The sequence below is a fragment of the Mercenaria mercenaria genome, chromosome 15 (assembly GCF_021730395.1).
Source record: "Mercenaria mercenaria strain notata chromosome 15, MADL_Memer_1, whole genome shotgun sequence".
Lineage (NCBI taxonomy): Eukaryota > Metazoa > Mollusca > Bivalvia > Venerida > Veneridae > Mercenaria > Mercenaria mercenaria.
In genome coordinates this window covers 9,814,117-9,830,422 of record NC_069375.1, presented here as the reverse complement: position 1 = coordinate 9,830,422, position 16,306 = coordinate 9,814,117, and positions in this window count along the sequence as shown.

Below are 16,306 nucleotides of genomic sequence, written 5' to 3'. Positions count from 1 at the left end.
TCCTTCTAATGGTAAGGATCCGATATACTAGAACAGTATTCTAAAGTTGGTCTTACAACAGCGTTATAAGCAGTTGCCCTGTAGGAACATTTGGAAGAATGAATGTACCGTTTGAAGAAACCTAAGCTCTGACTAGCATTGTTAGAAATTTTATTTACATGAGGAGGCCAAGATAAATTCGATGTTACTTCCACGCCTAAATAGGTGGCTTGACTGACAACAGACAGAGGCTGAATGTGCAAGGTGTAGACTGTATTTGAAGGCTTTCTAGACCTAGAGACACGCAATATGTGACATATGTTTCATTGAAAGACATCTTTCATTTCTGTTCTCACAATGCTAAATTGTCAAGGTCCCCTAGCAGCTGAGCTGAATCATTATGTGAATTTATAGTTCTATTAATTACTCAGTCATCTGCAAAAAAGACATACGCTGGAGGACACAGACGCAGGTAGTGAATTTATGTAAAGCTGAAACAAATGAGGTCCTAAGACTGACCCTTGAGGGGCGCCTGAAATGACAGCAGCCGAGCTGGATTTTGCCCCTTTGACCACAACTTTTTGAGTTCGATTTCCCAGAAATGCTTTTATCCAAGCCCTGATGCCATAATGGGCTAATTTTAAGAGCAGTCTGCCTCAAATATGGGTCTACTGTGAAATTATTTAATTTCTTTGTCAAGGAAGTTCGTGGTTTGCCCAAAACGACTATTTCGTGGGTATAAGAAGTCGTGGATTTCAAATGTTGATGATAAAATGAATGGGAATGTTATTTCATCCTTGAGATTTCATTTCGTAGTTTGATTCATCAATGAAATCCACTAAAATTGGTCCCCAAAAAATATTAATGATTTCACAGGATACGGAGAACGTCCGATAAAATGCACTTATACATCATATAACGATGTGTCGTATGTAAACATACCTAGCCAATCGAGCGTTGTGATCTTTGGAATGTTCAGCATTTGAGGTCAAAAGATTACATGGAAAATGGAACGCACTCGTTGTGTATAGTTTCAGCAAACAAAAGACATTTTGACTGTGAATATTAAAGGAATGAATTGCAGTTTAGTTGTTTTCATTTGCGTATGAGATACATGGGAGTTTTAAAGTATGTGCCATGTATTGGATGACATAACGTATGTTAAAAGCTTGGCTAACCGGATGTTGTGACCTCTAAAATATTCCGTTTTTGGAGACAATGCATTCCACATAATTCGATATACAATTTGTTATAATTTCATCGGAGGAAACGCATTTAGAATGTAGATATTATATCTTTAAAATAGCTTTTTAATCACCAGGAATAGGAACAAATAGTTTTTATATCTAATACAAAAAGGTTTATCAAAACTAGCTCATTGCTTCTAATAGTACTAAAGAGTCATTTCTCGATTTGATTATCGGTGGATTAAAAGTGTATTCTTTGTTGAGACTTTGAATGAATGGGTTAAGATAAACGGTCTTTACCAAAGTATGTTTATTTTTCAAATAAGTTATGAAAACAACCATGATTGATTTTATTACTTATGTTAGAAAATTGACAAAGTTGAAATAAGTATACTGATTAAACGACATCAGGATAATAAAATTGACGAAATACCCTGCCACACAGTTGAATAGTATACTGATTAAAAGAAATCAGAATACACAAAAATGACGAAATACCTCATTACAAAGCTGAAATCAGGATATAGTGAAACGACATCACAATATAACAGAAACAAGAGTGCCATGAAGGCCCTGTATCGCTCACCTGACCTATTGACCTAAAGATCATCAAGATTAACATTCTGACAAAGTTTCATGAAGATACAGTCATAAATGCGGCCTCTACAGTGTTAACAAGCTTTTCCTTTGATTTGAACTGGTGACATAGTTTTTAACCCCAGATAACCCAATATCGTACTCGTCTAAGACTTTATTGAGGATAATATTCTGACCAAGTTTCATTAAGATTGGGTCAAAATTGTGATCTCTAGAGTGTTAACAAGCTTTTCCTTTGATTTGACCTGGTGATCTAGTTTTTAACTCCAGATGACCCAATATCAAACTCATCCAAGATTTTATTGAGGATAACATTTTGACCAAGTTTCATTAAGATTGGGCCAAAATTGTGACCTCTAGAATGTTAACAAGCTTTTCCTTTGATTTGACCCGATGATCTAGTTTTTGACCCAACATGACCCAGATTTGAACTTGTCCTAAAGATCATCAAGTTTAACATTCTGACTAAGTTTCATGAAGAAACAGTCATAAATATGGCCTCTAGAGTGTTAACAAGCTTTTCCTTTTATTTGTCCTGGTGACTAGTTTTTGCCTCCACCAAACCCAAATTTGCACTTGAGCTATAGATCATCAAGATTAACATTTTGACCAAGTTTCATTAAGATTGGTCATAAATGTGGCCTCTACAGCGTAAACTAGCTTTTCCTTTGATTTGACCGGGTGACCTAGTTTTTATTTCCACATGACCTAGATTCAAACTTGACCTTAAGATCATCAATATTAACATTCTGACAAAGTTTCATGAAGATACAGTCATAAATACGGCCTCTACAGTGTTAACAAGCTTTTCCTTTGATTTGACCTGGTGACCTAGTTTGTGACTCCAGATAACCCAATATCGTACTCGTCTAAGACTTTATTGAGGATAACACTCTGATCAAGTTTCATTAAGATTGGGTCAAAATTGTGACCTCTAGAGTGTTAACAAGCTTTTCCTTTGATTTGACCTGGTGATCTAGTTTTTAACCCCAGATGATCCAATATCAAACTCTTCCAAGATTTTATTGAGGATAACATTTTGACCAAGTTTCATTAAGATTGGGCCAAAAATGTGACCTCTAGAGTGTTAACAAGCTTTTCCTTTGATTTGACCTGGTGACCTAGTTTGTGACTCCAGATAACCCAATATCGTACTCGTCTAAGACTTTATTGAGGATAACACTCTGATCAAGTTTCATTAAGATTGGGTCAAAATTGTGACCTCTAGAGTGTTAACAAGCTTTTCCTTTGATTTGACCTGGTGATCTAGTTTTTAACCCCAGATGATCCAATATCAAACTCTTCCAAGATTTTATTGAGGATAACATTTTGACCAAGTTTCATTAAGATTGGGCCAAAAATGTGACCTCTAGAGTGTTAACAAGCTTTTCCTTTGATTTGACCTGGTGACCTAGTTTTTGACCCCAGGTGACCCAAATAGCAAACTCGTCTAAGATTTTATTAAGGGTAACATTCTAATCAAGTTTCATAAGATTGGGCCAAAATTGTGACCTCTAGTGTTAACAAGCTTTTCCTTTGATTTGATTTGGTGACCTAATTTTTGACCCCAGTTTACCCAATATCAAACTCGTCCAAGATTTTATTGAGGGTGACATTCTGACCAAGTTTCATTAAGATTGGGCCAAAAATGTGACCTCTAGAGTGTTAACAGTCGAATTGTTGACGACGGACGGTCGACGGACGACGGACACAGGTCGGTCACAAAAGCTCACCTTTGAGCACTTCGTGCTCAGGTGAGCTAAAAACTGACTGCTAAAAAATTGAAACTAAAACAACTGGTTAAAACCACTGGAATCCAAGACAACAAAAGATGAAAGGTAAGGGTAGATTTCCTGGATGGACAGAACACCAAAACACAACCATAGAGCCATGCATCGCAAAGTAGGTCCACAACAAAAAGATGCTGTAACGGAAAAATACTGTAGACGGGTTGCTAAAAAATCCAACAAATACATTTTAATTATATGCAAAATACAGAAAAAAGGGGACAGGAAGGGGTAAGGGGTAGATAAAAGGGACGGATGTTGGGGGAAAGTGGAGCAAGGATGAATATTTAAAAATGAAAGTCACACTCCTTAAACGCAGTAACCCTAAAACGTAAACCACAGCAGCGCAGACATCCACATACAAAAGACAAACACAACTAACATACACACAAGTAAGAAAAAACAACACCGAGGGGCACCGCCAAAGACAAAAAATCACGCACGCACGCATGCACAAACAGACAAGCAGGAAAAAAACAACAGTCGGGCAGCGCCTACGAACGGCCGGCGGCCAAATTTATGTTGGGCACGATAACTTTGCTCATAGTAAAAGGAGAGGGGGTACAAATGCAAGGGAGCGAAAATGCAGACGGAGCGATGGGGTTGTGAGGAAAAAGAGGAAAGATACGCCAACAACAAAGGAGACAACATACGCAACACAAAATACGAGACAGACAGAAAACATGTTGAAAATAGGGGCACCGCCTTGGAACGGTCAATAACCTATATAAAGGAAACTGTTGGTTTAAACGCGTTTAGGGCATGTCAACCTGGCATTTGCCCTATTTTCAACAAGTTAGACAAGACAATGTTGATAAAATCACTCCCCACTGAGAAAGGCTCTAACATAGTGACAGAATACCAGATCATATCAAGTTAAACATAAAATAAAGGTCAATCTAAGGTATAATTACACCAATGTACTCATCAACTTGTCTGAAGTCAGAGCACTAAGAGCCTTACTTTTAAGGGCACGACTAAGCAAGCTGCAAGACAACATTCCACTCCCTCCGTCCGTTTGTTATAGGAATTAGGAGAAAAACACCAAGGAGTATTACACTTTATTAGTCATCGCACCATCAAATAGGAAAGCGTAGCGATCAAATGTAGAGGGGTCAGTCATCAAACATACACCGTGCTTAACGATTTTCGCATTGCATCCTCTTTTGATATTTTTTTAAAAACACTTTACAAATATTTGATTAAATAAGCATTATGTTTAGTTTTCCGAATTTTATAAATTACATCTCCATAGTATACTGGGTGTGTAAGACCAAGTTTTAAAAGTGTTTTAAGGTTAGTTTTGTATTTCTTTAAAAGTTCGGACGATCTGTAATAATTTAGCAAAAGCCTTCCGTAGTTTATGATATCGGTAACCCTGTTGTAATAATGTTTTGCTGATATGAAGATTTCTATCATTAAAATCCTCTAACTTTGAGCAAGGTCTTGCAAAACGCATACGTTGTGAAATATAAACACCGTATGTAGTCGCTCGAGGGACATCTCCATCAAGGTGGGGGAAGTTGACAATTTCAAAGTTAAAATCTTTTTTTTTTTTTAAACAAAACACAAACGAAATAGCCCAATGCAAAGTTGAAATTAAGATTCTTCTAATATGAACCTATACTCGCATTGTAATTTTCACAAAATACAAATGTATTCAACTGTACGGAGTACCGTCATATCAACTGTAACTGCTAAATAATAATGAAATGTGATCTTCTGGTAAATATTGATAAATATTTCAAACATTAGTATAATACAAAAATGTATACAATACATTTGTTTTATGGCGCCATGATATGATCACAATAACAGTTACTAACGTTAAAAGGGTCATGCCTCCAGACGCACATCACAATATCATGTTTAAAATATAATACAAAGCCCTGATCGGAGATTATAAGCTAACTTTCAGATTTTGACTGCATGTGTAACGCAGTATTGAGCACTTTTTCATATTCTACGGGCTACGCAAGTAGTTTCTTATATCGAAAAGAAATGACATAAATCTAGAGGCGTGTCCCAAGGGTAAATGAAGTGTAAAAAAGGTATTCTTTTAGGTTGGTCTGATATCATGTTATAGTCAGTAGCTGTTCGCTGTACAAGTGTTCCCTCTGAAAGACGAAGCAGTACGCTACTCGCCAAGTAACGGTCTTCTTCGCACATGACAATTACCTGTAAAAGGAAGGAGATAAATATCTGCAATTTACTACTTGGAAATCTGATAAATCAACGGAACCGTGAGTCGATAAAAGGAAACTGGATTGGAATTTGAAGGAAGTTTAATCCTATGTTAATTTGACATTTGTTTTATCGACTTCCTCGGTCGTCAAGTAATTGAAAAATGATGACTATAGTCTCTTACATAAATTCTAATTTTTCTTCCATCATTCTTATTTGGGTACTCAAGGAATAAAGCATAGTTACACATTTTCTTGGAAGCAAACATTGGTTAACAAAGATATCACTAGTCTTAACGTGTTATCGCAAATGGCAGTATGGTATGTGTTTCGGAAAAAAAGCAAAAATAAACCCACGGCGAGAACGTCGTTCCATAATTTAAACACAGTTACACAGACACATGAGTAGACAGAGACAATATGATTCAATCGCTAGACTAAATGTTTAATCACAAATCAAACAAGATGGTGGTATGATTTACGTTTCAAAAAACAAAACAAAAATTAATGGCGAGTACGTCCTTCCATACTTTAAACAAATACATTGTCTTTGAAGTAAACACGAGTAAACATGAGTGACCAAAAGAGATGCCATCACTAGACTTAGTTTGATCACAAAATGGCAATATCCAGACAAATAAAACATGGCGAGTATGTCGATCCATAATTTAAACACGGAACACGGATACACATTTTTTTTGGAAGTACACATAGTAAATCTGAGACATTATGATGTTGTCTCTAGCTAACATATACATTTTTATATCAGGCAGTTGACTGACATTCATTTCGTACTGACAGATGAAATTTGGGAAAAAAATGAAAAAATGACACTTTGTGTAATACAATGAATACGGTCAAAATTTAAAAAAAATTAATAAAAAAGAGTGTGTGATAACTATTTGGAAGAAATCCATGTATTAACAGATATGCTAGAGACCTGTTTAACCGGAAAAAGTAAAGCTAGACTTCTGCATATGACTTACAAGAAAAATACAACAACAATAACAACAAAACAAGTGTTCACAGAAGGTACTACATGGTGATAACTATTGTATGGCTATAGTATACTGTTCGCGTAAAGTTACGAGAGACCGTGGTTCATTCTGAATGATTCGACGTCGGCCCGAGATTCGAGTCTGTGGACAGATTGACTGTTTGTTTTTTACCGTTATAACGCCATCCTGTGTCCATACACCGCTTACAGACCTGTTTTTCAGCCATAAACGAGCTTGCGAAAACAGATCGGTGCGTGTCCTCGTGAGATTTTCGTTAATGAAAACTCTCCTGTAGCCGACATCTTTCAGTTTGGTTCTAAGTTTATAAACATTGTACCGACTTCGGTATGAGACAAACTTGACTATGATATCCCTCGGACGACTCGAAGACTGAGGTGCAGATTTCTGTCTGGGTCTACCCAGTCTGTGGCAACGATCGATGCCCTCCAGGGATACCTCGGCTTCAATTTTAGAAAATAAATCGAGGACAATTTCGTCAGTAGATTCGCTTTCGCCCTCAGGAACTCCGGTAATTCTCAAACAGTTTCGTCTGGAATACTGATTCGCCCGGTCTTGGTCAACAGACAAAGAATCAATTTTCCGCTCGAGGTGCACTACTTTTTCTTCTAGAGTGTGTACTTTTTCTCGAAGGGTTGAATTTTCGAGTTCCTGGGAAGAAACCTTTTCCTCGACGCCCTTCAGAACACCCGAAACGATGCTTCCAATCATAGACGAAATTTGGTTTTCAAACGACGATTTCAGAACTTCGCCGATCTGTGATATATGCTCAGGACTAAGCTGAATAATATTTTCATTATCACCAGTTTCACTATCGACAGAAAATGTGCGTGACATTTTTAAGTCTGCCTGGTCCAGTTCTTATCGCTGCAGGTTGGAGTATCTTTCGGCATGATGGACATGTAACGTTATTTATTACCTGTAGTATAGATTTGTCACCGTTTTGCGTGGGTGGCTTACCGGTCAGCTGATTTCAGTACTGAAGTTTATATATTGTTACAGGTATGTTAAGCCATCCGTAACACAGGTAAAGCTATGTCAAAAAAAGTATTCATAAAAGTCAGACCTGATTGAAACACTCCTCTAAAATGTTCCAATCATACTGCCGTACACATAGCTCAGAAGAGAAAGTTCCAGTGAAGCAATGCCGTATAAAATCAATTAGCACAAATCCTAATTCAAGTCCAAATTACAAAATTAACGTCCGAGAATTCAAACACGGCTAGTCCGCCATCACTGACCGGAAGTCCCGATATTGATTATATCTAATAAAGTTTTTCCTAATTTTATTTTCTCAAAAGGCACAGAAGATATTAATTTTTGTTTGTAACAACTTAGAAGACATACAGATCAAATTTATACAAAGTAGTGCACCTAAACATTAGATTTACTTGCGAGATACGTAATACACACACGTAGAGGGAAGTAGTCACAATACTAGTTACGGTTTATAAAGGTAGCAGGGTACACTTAGATGCAAAACTTTTGGGCACGGACGGTCTTACATGTAGCGAGTCGCAATATTGCACTTCCCTTATGAGCAGAATCAGGGTGGCCATTTTATAAATTGCGTGCAATTTTTGCACTTTTAATTAATGGCAAGATCAGGATTCTCATACAAGAATAAAGAAAGCTATCAAAACGAAAGTTTTACACCATCCATGAAAAATAGCATGCCAAAATCATCAATTCTGCACTTTTTGAACAGCCTGCAATGATCCCGCTGCAAGAACAATGTCCAATTTTATTGCATTTCTCAATTTAATAGTCCTTCCTGAACGTCAGGATATAAACGGAATGGGGGCCCATCCAGCTCGTTTTTTCACAAAATAGCGAAAATGTTCCAGAGTATCAATCAACAAGCACAGAACCCTTCCGTGATTTGAATTTTTCCGCGAAAAGGTGAATTTTACATGTATCGGCTGTATAAATGTTCTAAAGAATTAATAATCATTATCGCTCACCTTAATTTACAGACATTCAAAATCACTAAGTTCTATTTATAACAAATATTGACGGGGGGCCAAAATTCGAAGTGTACCCTGCTACCTAAAGTATGCGATAATAGAGTAATAGTGAATAAAGTCTAATACAACCCGCAAAGAAGGTAAAACAGAGTATAACGTTCATTTAAGAAATGAAACGATTTTTTCGGTGTTCATGCGAAATTCGCTGGCGCGATTCATGGATTTGACTATCCTATTCTGTCGTTCATTTCGCATGAACACCGAAAAAAATAGGATCGGCAAATCTATGAATCGCGCTAGCGATTCATGTTTAATTTGCCGATCCTATTCTGTCGTTCATTTCGCATGAACACCGAAAAATATAGTTTCATTTCTTATATTTACATTATATTTCCTTTCTATTTGTAAACTATATAATATTATAATTGCATATAATTTGTAGCATTTAACATTAAAATCAGCTTCCCGGCCATTCTGTTCACCAGACGGAACAACTGCGACGTCATCTAAGGAACGTTGTCCCTGACTATACGCGGACGTCGTCAAAACAGCGGTCGGTTATCACTAAGCAGCGATGACGTAACTTTCGCGCCTTTCCTTTTGCTGTTCATACGAAATGAACGTCAAAAATTTCAATGGAAAAGAATAGGGCGAATGTATATATTTATAGGTGTGCCTCCATGCCTTAGAAGTGAATTTCTGTCATGAAAGGAAGTAACACAATTAAATAAAATATAGATTGAATATGTCTGGCACGGAAAATTCCAGACAAATTTATCTTAAACAAAAATGTAAATTCATACAATATTTAAAAGACTAGAAACTAAAAGATTAGAACATAATACTGAATTGATGACAGAAAGTTAGACGGCAAAAAGTTAATACATTAAATAGATAAAAACAATAACATATAAATTAGAAAAAACCCTGGACGGTGGTGGGGTAGAAAAAGTTAAAATAGAAAAACTTCTCTTAAATTTGCATAACCTGGAATTCTTTGATCTGAGAAAGGGGCTAATTAACAATAAACGAAAAGGTATTTATCTACCGGTAAGTAGTAATATGCGGAAAGAGCGAAATGGCGCCCAACTCTTCATCCAGGGTAGTCTTGCATTCGATGTAACATGTTAATAACAAGTAGTAGTATTGCAAATATAAATAGCTTTATATGTTTCACTAAATAAAGTGTGTCTTTTATATCTGTGCCTCAAGTCCTTAGAAGTTAGTTTCTGTCATGAAAGGAAGTAACACAATCAACCAACCAAAAAGGCAGGGAGGCGACAAATTGAGACGGCATATCCAGGCAGTTTCAAAACAAAAATTAAACATATCACAATGCGTCTGACCTGTTGTTACAAACATTAAACTCTTAACTATTGATATATGTCACGAACAAGATCAGTACATCACAATACTAAACCTGAATGCAAATATACATGTTTAAATAAAAAGTGGAACATTCAATTCTCTAGAAGTAACAATAATTAACAGAGAACACACCCAAATGTTCTCAATTTAAAGTTCAACGATATATGTGATATCTAATAATACTAATAGACACAGAAACATCACGTCTAAAATAAGTAAAATTTACAAACATTATAAATGGGAAATATTCAGAACAATGAATGTCATTACTGATGTCAAAACGGTTACCCAAGACTAAATTGACGCCTTCAATATGGAGAAAATTACTTGAGATGGTGAACAATAAAAAATATAGTTAACATATAAAGTTATATACATAGTTAAACTCTTGCAACCATGTCAAATACGTAATAATGCCGGATAAGGAAATATTTACATGCAAAAGTGTTAAAGACAGTACATGACAATTATAAAAAGCATGAAAGTATTATTTGAGCATTCGGAAAAAGTACAAAACAAAATACTAAGCGATTTATCATTATTATTCAATATTAATTATATAGTAAATATTACACCGTACAATAATATTGTAAGGGGTAACAAGTAACGCTAACTTACAACTTTGATATAAATTTGGAGATTTATGGCCACTTCAGGTTTGGACAGGGAATGCCGGAGCAACTGTCCAAACGCAGTCGGCCGAGAGAAGAACCAGCGAGCCTAGTAGAACAGGGAGTGTTGCCTATCGAAGCAACTGTCCATAAAAAACGACCGAATCTGCAGTAGTACGACAGGGAATGGCGAAGCAACGGTCGGAACTTGCAGTAGGCAAATAAGGAAATGGCAGATCCTGTTGCGAATAAGGCAAGCTATTATTGTAATCTGCTAGCAAACACGCAACTTGACATGAAACCAGTCAAGTCAAAAACTTTGCAAGTGCAACAATAAACTACGTAACTAGGCAAATATGGCAAGCGCTAAAGTAAACTCAGCAAGCAAGGATTGCCAGATCACTTGATCTCTTGGGCAAAACCTAGAAACGCAAACAGAATTGCAGACTTACTGATTTATTCTTATACTGTTACGAACGAGATTTCATGCTTAGTTTATCCACTGAGACACAATTTGAAATTATTGAAGCTTTGAATGGAACCTCAAGGTATCTTGATGATATTTTAAATATGGACAACCAATATTTTTCAGAAATGATGAAACATATTTACTCAAAAGAGTTACAGCTTAATCAGGCTAATACTTCAGATTTAGAAGCGTCACGTTTGGATAAAACAAAACCAAAACAAAAACAATTGTGAATAATAACTTGGAAACGAAAATATTTGATAAAAGGGACGATTTTAATTTTGAAATTGTCAACTTGCCCCACCTTGATGGATATGTCCCTCGAGCAACATCATACGGTGTCTATATTTCACAAGTTATACGTTTTGCAAGAGCTTGGTCAAAGATAGAGAATTTTAATGATAGAAGTCTTCATATCACCAAGAAATTATTACAACAGGGTTACCGTTATCATAAGCTACGGAAAGCTTTCAGTAAATTTTACCACAGATCGTCGGAACTGTTAGAAAAATACAAAACCAGCCTAAAAACACTTTTAAAACTTGGACTTACACACCCGGGATACTATGGAGATGTAGTTGATAAAATTTGGACAATTAAACGTAGTCCTTATTTTAATCAAATATTAGTAAATGGGTTAAAAAGTTTATCAAAAGAAGCGATGCGAAAATCGTGAAGCACAGTGCATGTTTAGTGATTGACCCCTCTACTGTTAATCGCTACGCTTTCCTATTTGATGGTGCGATGACTAATAAAGTGTAAGACTCCATGATGCTTTTCTCCTAAATCCTACATACAACGAACGGAGGGAGTTAAATTTTGTCTTACAGTTTTCTTTGTCGTGCCCTTAAAAGTTAGGCTCTTGATGCTCTGACTTCAGACAAGTTGTTGAATTCATTGGTGTAATTATACCTTAGATTTACCTTAATTTTATGTTTAACTTAATTAATCCCGTATTTTTGCGCTAATATTAGAGCCTTTCTCAATCAGCGGGGATTTTATTTACATTGTGTTATCTAACTTGTTGAAAATAGGGTAAGTGCGAGGTTGGCATGCCCTAAAGGCGTTGAAACCACCAGTTTCCTTTATACAGGTTACTGACCGTTCCAAGGCGGTGCCCCTATTTTTTTAACTGGTTTTCTGTCTGTCTTGTATTGTTTGTTGCGTATGTTGTCTTGTTTGTTGTAACTCCTAACTCCACGTATCGCCTCCTGCCCCTTCCCCTTGCATTTTCTCTCCGTTTTGCATCCCCCTCCCCTTTACTTTGAGTTAGTTTTCATGGCTCCCCTTTATTTTGGCTACCGGATTCCTAATGCGGTACACGATTGATTTTTCCTGCTTATAGGGGTGCGTTTGTGTGCTTGTGAGTCTAAAGCGGTGCCCTACTGTGTTCTTGTATCTTAATTGTCTGTTTTTCTATGTTAGTTAGTTGGGTGTGATTGTTTGTTTATCTTTGGTATATGAATGTCTGCGCTATTGTTGTTTACGTTGTAGTGAATATCTGTGATTAAGGAACGTAGTATTCCCTTTGTATATCTATCCTTGTTCTACTTTCCCCTTTAACTTCCTTCCTCCCCCACCCCCACCCCCACCCCCTTTTTACCCCTTACCACTTCCCCCCACCCTCTATCTATATTTGGCATAAATTTATATGTACTTGTTAGATTTTTAAAACAACCCGTCTGTAATATTTTTCTATTACGGCTTCTTTTTGTTGTGGGCCTACTTTGCAAATGCGTGGCTCTGAGACTATGTTTTAGTGCTCTGTGCTTCCGAGAAATCTACCCTTACCTTTTATCTTTTACAGATAAAAATATATCTAACCACGATTTAAATTACGCCGTGTATAATTACTATAATTACACCGGTCGTAAATGTCCCTAAATCGACGGGAATGAGACCGGCCTCAACATCGATATAGGAGAAAATACGACAGGCAGATACAATACAAGACCAAATAATGAAATAATTTTTTGAACAAGCAATAAAGGTTAATGGCTCGCGTGTTCAACCCTCGGCCGACCGAATTTTTCCGGAAATGACATTTAATAAGATGAAGTGTTACAAATAAATATATAAACGATTTTGTTACCAGCCTAAAGTCTTATTTCTACACAATTTCTCAAAGACTGTTATGAACAGTTAAATCACATGAGAAGGTGTTTATCAGTTGTAGAGTCTTTATGCAAAATGCACATCACGAAGAATTCAGAATGACATGAAAGGGAATTCCTATAGTTTTTTATGCGCATCTTTCTGCGCAGCCGACACTTTCTATGGAAAACTGAAATGAAGTCAACATTTGTTGAAACATGTGACAGACAATCTTAAATATGAGGAATCTGGAATGAAATAACATTTTTGATAAGTTTTATCAGTAATCAAATGTTGATACTGGTTTATGTTGTATTGACAAGTATCATGCCTGACAGGTATCTTGCTATTTTTTTGGTTGTGTTTTCACATCGCATTTTAGTACAAAAACAGTGTTGTTCATATAATGTAAGATAATTGACTTAGTACTGATAAAACAATATCACCTTTCATATTATTTAGTATTCAATTATAGAAAGTATTAATAATTTTTAAACATTTTTTTTTAACTTCTAGCAGACATACATGTAATCAATTTGGCCAGGTTCGCGCCATTTTCCGTCCGAACAGGTGTTGTATTCTAGTGGTCTTAACATACAATTAAGCCTGGTGACCCATACATTTTTAGCCATTTTTATGCTCACAATACAATTCTCTATACACAAGAAAAACAGGAAAAAATTCTATGAAAGAGTTTTTGCAAAATTTAAAAAGATATTCTTCACTATGGGTATTTTTCATTGAAAAAAGGTCACAAAAGTGAATATGATACAATATTTATTTTTTATTTGAACCAATTATTGTAAGGATAGAGTATTACAAATATGACTATGATATCAAATAAATATATAATAAAATCTGTAAAAAGAAAAAAACCTTATTGTGCTGTCTTGATGTATATTTTGGTTGGTATTTATAAAAAAGCAGAAAATTATGAAAATGTTGAAAAATCGCTGGCAGTTTCAGCAACAGTGGGTGTGTTCAAAACAATTTTTCACAAAAACAAGCCTGGTGACCCATTGTTTTTATTTGTTCATTGTTTTCAGCACAAATTTTCATATATGTGAATTTAAAAAAATTCTATGAAAGGAAACAACTGTAGGAATTCTTTTTAAGTGCAAGTAAAATCAAAGTAATCCCAGCAGTAGCCCCGTCTCTGCAGTACAATGACTTGGAATGTTGGGTTTGGGAGCGAAAGTTATCATGAAAGGAAGGTTTCAGGATCGTAGAGTGGAGATATTTCTCTGTATGGATAGAACCCCAGAGAACGTTAGATGTCGTCTTAAGTTGGTGTAGTTTTCTGGACCAAACAATCCCATGGTTTGCCAAATTCTGTATAAGGGTCATGCACCTGAACATTGGTGGGCCTCAGATGGGTACTTAGTAGTGTAGACAGCTTCATATACTTGAAATGCATGTGTCCAGGTCAAAATATTATTAATCTGTATAAGGGCTGCCTTGTACAAGGTCTTTATGGTTGCGTTTTGAGTTTTCTTTATGGCTGTTGTTTCGGACATTGAGTGGTCAGCAAAGTATAATTCAGAAAGTTTTATAAATTTCCTACTTAGGATTTCGTTACGAAGGGATTTACTTAACATAGGATATGCAGAAGAAAATGTTCCCAGATCTACATGGTCTTTGCTTTCGTCAGTATCCACGGCAGTAGTTAGAGCCATAAAGGGAGGAAATTAAAACAATAGTTTCAATAAAACGTCGTAGTATGTTCAGCAATATTAATACCTTTGACAAATGTTAAAGAAAGTAATTATCAGAAACAGGATTTAACAAGAAATCAATGTGTTTTATGTTCATAACAGAAAATGTGACGGCCGCATTTTAAACAAAAGCAGTATGAGCCTCTAAGACCTGATTAGATTTATGAGCTCTCTGTTCAAAATATATAAAGATAAAAGGCTTATTAGACCCACGTGAAATTTGATGATCGAGCCGATTTCCAATTCCAGATTTATTTCAATCACACACAATCACACACCCAATCGACTGTCAATGTCTGATGGACTGCACACTTTCTAAACTAAAGTTTTTAAAATGTGTAACCTGTAAATGTAATTAGATTGTTATGTACCCTCATTAATACATTTTACTTGAACATAACAGTAAATGGTTACAGGAACTGTTCAGCAAATAAAAGGGCTCCTCTGACTGAAATACTAGCGCGGCAAACCCATTGCAGGATCCACATGGACACCGTCTCCAGCTACAAAGTCAGAAACAATTTTTTTTTTATTAAAGTTATTTCTGGAATGGGACCGGAAAATTAGATTTGGGTTGTTTGAACATCCACCACGTAGAAGGTGATTAGTAGCATCAGCATTCTGGTTGATAACTGGAAGGTTTTGCCTCTACAAGATCTCTGAAATTATAACAAAAACACAGGCTTTTGTGAGAATGGCCTCTGCCAGGGCAGTAATGTGCTGTGCCACTGCGCTTGGAGAAAGTCACTGATTTCATATATCATTGCTGCTTATATCTGTAAAAGTAACAGCAACACTTAAATCCGTTATTAAAGACAATCGAACCACAGAGCTTTATGGTGAGCTGGATAAGCCACCGTTGAACCTCCTGTACCATGCCAGAAAATATGAATTCTATTAGTATCTAAATTTAGATTATTCAAGCCATTTTGGAAGCACCATTCTTGTAACATTCTCGTAAAGGAATGCCCAATAATCTAAAATTGCCAACTATGATACAGTTGTAAATGACGAATGTATGACCTAAACTTCCTGAAAGACAAAATTCCTCTCGTTCAATTTGATTCAGTCGACATATCACTAATTTGATTTTGAAACAATAGACAAATATGAATTAAAATATCATGCGAGTATTAACAATTTAAAACGGGATGAACAGAAAATTGGGATAAAGTTCTTAAAAAATAAAGGAGCAATTTTGTCAGCCTTGATCTAATTGAGCACGTACAAGACATAAATTCGTCTATATTTTTCAAATTGTTAAAAAAAAACGTTGGCACCACTTGATCTGATAAAGCACTGCCAGTGTGATGACGCTCCCGTTATGCGTGTC